At 45.3% G+C, this 4,917-nt stretch overlaps 1 non-coding gene across 1 annotated transcript; it reads right to left on the bottom strand.

Annotated features, from left to right (window-relative positions):
• Nucleotides 1-435: 435 nt before the first annotated feature.
• On the bottom strand, nucleotides 436-509 carry TRNAV-AAC. Its single transcript has one exon. It is a non-coding gene; the product is annotated as a tRNA-Val (tRNA).
• Nucleotides 510-4,917: the final 4,408 nt, after the last annotated feature.

Raw genomic sequence — 4,917 nt, 5'->3', positions numbered from 1 at the left:
GTATTCGAAAATGCAATACACCCGGCACGCCATACGAATACGATCTAGCAGTATGAGGAATCATAAGTAAGGTCAGCACAATAAGGACCAAAGGAGGCTTCCGTGATCTTAGGCCCTGTTCGGCAAATCGCTACGGGACGGAGCGCCGTTTCAGCCACTTCCCAAATTAGAACTGGATGCTGCTCCGCTCTGGCGTGGAGTTGGAGAGCCGAGAGAGTCCGGACAGGCTCTTATTATTGTTTTATTCACGTCGTTAAGGGTTGATTATGTACAAGTTTTATTCTGAATTCTTAAATATGTAGACGGCAAAATTAAACAATCGTGCAAGAGGCCTATTAGCTCAGCTGGTTAGAGCGTCGTGCCCTGTATGGGCCAAACTTCTTTTTTTTTTCATTCTTTTTTCTGCGCAATTGACAAAAAAAATAAAATGCTGAATGGCTTCGCCCGGGTTCGAACCGGAGACCTTCAGTGTGTTAGACTGACGTGATAACCAACTACACCACGAAACCTTTGGTTGAATTTGGTTCAGTAGTTTCTTTCTTTTATATGATGCTCTTTGAGAGAACCCTCCCTGCATGTGAGCGTGTCTGCTCTGTCCGCACAACAAGCGGCCGGGATTGATGGAGCAAAATATCTCGAACTATGCTTGCATTGCACGCACATGACAAAACTTTCGTTTCTCTTTTCTCTTTTAGATATAGATGGCAGAAAAAACAAAGACAAGATTTCGGTCCAGCCAAACGACTTGTACATTCAATGCAAATTCAACTAAATAAATAAAAACCAAATTGATAATTTGCAATGTCGTGTGTTACTGAAGCTACTTGAATATTTAGACACAAAGCTCAACATTTCAACTCGTACTCACTCGCAAAAAAAAAAACATTTCAACTCATACTAACGTGACTAAAATCCGGTCGGCGAAATCTTCACTGGAATCGAAAACCCACGACGAGCTTCGAGACGACCTCTCTTTGAGCAGCAGTGCTTCGTTGTGCAAAACTCCGCAGCGACGTCGGTGCATGTAGGCACTGGCGGAGCTACAGCCAGGCAAAACTGTGCTATGGCCCGCCCATGTTTAATGGAAATACGCTAGGATATGCAAGCAAATAAGGCATGGAATTAAAACAGCCGAACTTCTCTTTAATTTGGCCCGCCCAGGTTTTTAATTGTAGCTCCGCCACTGCATGCAGGCAGGGGATATCGTTGTCGATCGTTGAAAATGCAGTATGCCGCGCGTGCTCCTTGTGAGGCTAGTTATAGTGGGAGTAACTTAGGTAGTAACATAGCGCTCCTCGAGAATTTTTTGCTTATGTGGCAAGTAGTTAATGAGAAGTAGTAACATAATATGTTACTGTAACATAGCGCTTTCCAAGACAACATGAGTCTACAAGCTATTAAATGAGGCCACATATGACACTAGTACTATATTACTTTGCACTATGAAAATAGTAACTTAGACTAATGTCATGCATATGACACTAGTTGGATCTGCCGCTGCTACAACCGCGCCATGGCCAAACAATCTTCAGGAAAAACGTAGCGTCGGGCAGTGGTGAATATCAAAGATGGGCCAACTGCAATAGGTAATGATCGATGGGCATAAGGGGCAGTGACTGATGAACCAGACGGCGTTGACAAATTAAGGCTACTGGAGCCACAAGGCAATGATCGATGCTGCTGGTGCTCTAGGTGCATCTGTAAGCGCTGAATTCTACAGCAAAAGAAAAGGACAGACAACAGAAATGGCGCAATCAGAGCACAAGTCAAACACCTGGAGTTGCATTGCAACCAGGAGCTAAGAAATCATATAATCTGATACGACTACATGGCATGTATGGATAGCTTGTCTTTCTTACCCTTCTTTCGAACTCATTCATTCATTTCAGATGGCCTGAAATGCATAACCGCAGCGGGGACCTAACACAATCAGAAGTTGCAATCCATTCAGAGAGCGAGCGGGTTCAGGACTGAAAAGCTACTGAGATACTGACTGAGATTAAGCAAGCCCAAGCAAAGCTTTCGATTATTTATCATGTCTGGAAAACCAAACAGGAGCCGTAAATGTCAATTGTCTGTTTTGGTAGTCACGATGACAAGAAAACCAAACAGAACCAAACTAGGCCGTAGACTGCATAGCTACGAATTCATTCGGTCATAGACAAAATCAGACACTTGTTGCGCATGACCAGAAAACACCCACGATTCCTTCTGAAACTACTCTATACTAAACAAATGATGATGATCTGTTTTGTGGTTGCCCTGCCCTAGGATTCTGGGAGGTAAGAAAACCAAACAGGAACTGCAACACATCATTCAGTGAGATCAGGCAGGGCTGAGATTGAGAGGCTACTGCTGACCGTGATGTAGTACTCATGCCAAGCAAAGCAAAACAGCTTTGGGATTATGATGATTAGTTAGTGCTGGCAAGATTAAGAGAAGCTCTAGTTAGCCGCCATGAACGTCGGCAATCCCCTACTAGCAGCAGGCATAACAAACATTCTCGCAAAAAGAAACTGCAGGCATAACAAACAAACATATTTATACGAGCAGGCTTGCACCGTAATTTTCCCTTATTTATGTGAGGAAGCTTGCACTGCAATTTTCCCTTATTTATGTGAGCAAGCTTGCACTACCTGTACTAATTACACAGGGCTAGATGCCTTGGTGATCGCCCGGTCTAGAGAAATAGGAGAAAAAGGGAAAAAGGGATCTCTTTCTCATCCATCTGCCTACCCTTCTGAAGTTTTGAACTCTGCGTCAGCAGTGAGCTTCCCCTGCTCGCCTGCCGGCGGCTGCCCGTGCTTCGTGACCTTTCTGGGGGCGTCGGGGTCGCCAAGCTTGTGCTTGAAGGCATCCGCAACTCCAAGAGTCAGGGTACGGAAACTACTCAGAAATTGCACCTCGGTGATGTAGGCAGGACTGTGAAGGAATCTGCTAGCTGAGATGTGATTTCAGGTGTGGTAACACACTAACAGTACCTCAGGGCAGCTAACGACTGATCTCGTGACCAAACAGAAATTGCAATCCATTCATTGAGTGGGACAGGACTGAGAAGCTGCTGCTGGGTGAGATGTACTAAGCCCAAGAAAAGCGGCTTTGGGATGATGATAATTCAATGTTCACAGGATAGGCAAAGCCCTAATTAGCCGTGATGAACAGCGGCAGTCTAACCAAACAAACATTATCTATGTAAGCAAGCTTGCACTGGCGATTGAAAGGTCTAGGAAAACAGGGCAAACTAAAAGGGGGATCTGAGATAACGGGTTCTTACTCATAGCTGGTTCTGACTTGTCACTAGAAAACACTCCCAGATTTATAATGGCTTGTCTGTTTTTGGTATCTGAGACAAGAAAAGCCAGTCGGAAACTGCAGTTCAGTCATAAGAAAAGCCAGTCGGAAACTGCAGTTCAGTCATAAGAAAAGCCAATCGGGAATTGCAGTTCAGTCAAAGCTTTGGGACGGTTAATCTGGCCGTGACTTAAACAAACACTCCCAGATTTCTCACAAAACTGTAAAGAGAAGATGAAATTATTTGATTTTGTCAGTTCAGATAAGAAGAAAAGCAAACGGAAACTGCAATCCATCATTCAGTTAGTCAGGCAGGGCTGGGCCTGAGAGTGAGGCCAAGCAGAGCAACTTTCATGTAGTAAGGCAAGCAGAGCGGCTTTGGGAAGATGTAATTCAATGCTCACAAGATTAAGAGACGCCCTAATTAACCGTTATGAACACCAGCCATCTGCTACCTCCAGAGTCCAGGGAGACAAACCTCCAGAGTAATTATTTATGTGAGCAAAGCTTGCACTGCAAACAACTACAGTAGTAGTAGCGAGTGAGTGAGTGAGGCAGGACTGAGAAGCTGCTGCCTAAGGTGAAGTAAGCCCAAGCAAAGCTTTGGGATGGTTAATCTGGTCACAGATAGCTACTCGTAACTAGCAAAATAAACACTCCCAGGTTTCTTATGGAATTGTACACGTCAAGCATCTGTTTTGGTAGTTCAGACATGAAAAGCAAACAGAAACTGCAAACCAACATTCAATGAGGCGGGAGAGGAAGCTAAAGCAGAGCAGCTTTGGGATGATGATAATTTGATGCTCATAAGATTAAGAAATGGCCTAATTCGCCGCGATGAACACCGCGTTAGCAGGTACCCTAACAACCAAACATTATTTATGTGAGCAAACTTGCACTGCCTAATTACACACAGAGAGATAGATGCCTTGGTGATCTTCAGGTCTAGAAAAGCAGGACAGGATAAAAGGGGGATCTGATTCTCGTCCACCTACCTAGCTACCTATCTGATCTCGGCGTCGGCGGTGAGCTCCCCCTGCTCGCCGGCGAGTCTGGTGCTGTCGTCGGCCGGCTGCTCGGTGACCTTGTTGGGGGCTTCGGGGTCGCCGAATTTGTCCTTGAAGGCGTCCTGCCGCTTCAACCACATCATGTGCCCCTGCAAACAGCGCCATTTCCCGTCCCGCCGCGGTTAAAGATCCCGTCTTGATTGATTTCTGGAGCAGAGGGGAGGGGAGCGAGGAAGGAGAGGAGGTGACGGAACCTGGAGCGCCGCCGCCCATGCGATGAGGAAGGAGGCGGCCCAGAAGCGCTTCTCCTTCACCAGCTTCGACAGATCCACCGCCGCCATCGTCGCCGACCTCCCACCTTCTGTTACTTTTTTTTTGAGAAAATCTACCTTCAGTTTTTTTTGTGAGGGGACCTTTTTTTTGGTAACATTGAGGGACCTTTAGTATTCGGCCGGCCCAAGTAGCGTAGATCCACCTCCGGTTTCGTTTTTTTTCCTCTCTTTTTTCACATTTTATTTTAAATTTTGTGCAGTTTTTTTATCGAATCGAAAAAATCATGGAATTCATTATTTGTTAAAAAAGGATCACCAGATTCATCAGTTTTCATCGAATTAAAAAA

This window comes from Triticum dicoccoides, chromosome 3A, assembly GCF_002162155.2.
Source record: "Triticum dicoccoides isolate Atlit2015 ecotype Zavitan chromosome 3A, WEW_v2.0, whole genome shotgun sequence".
Taxonomy (NCBI): Eukaryota; Viridiplantae; Streptophyta; class Magnoliopsida; order Poales; family Poaceae; genus Triticum; species Triticum dicoccoides.
This window is presented reverse-complemented; position numbering and strand designations above follow the sequence as displayed.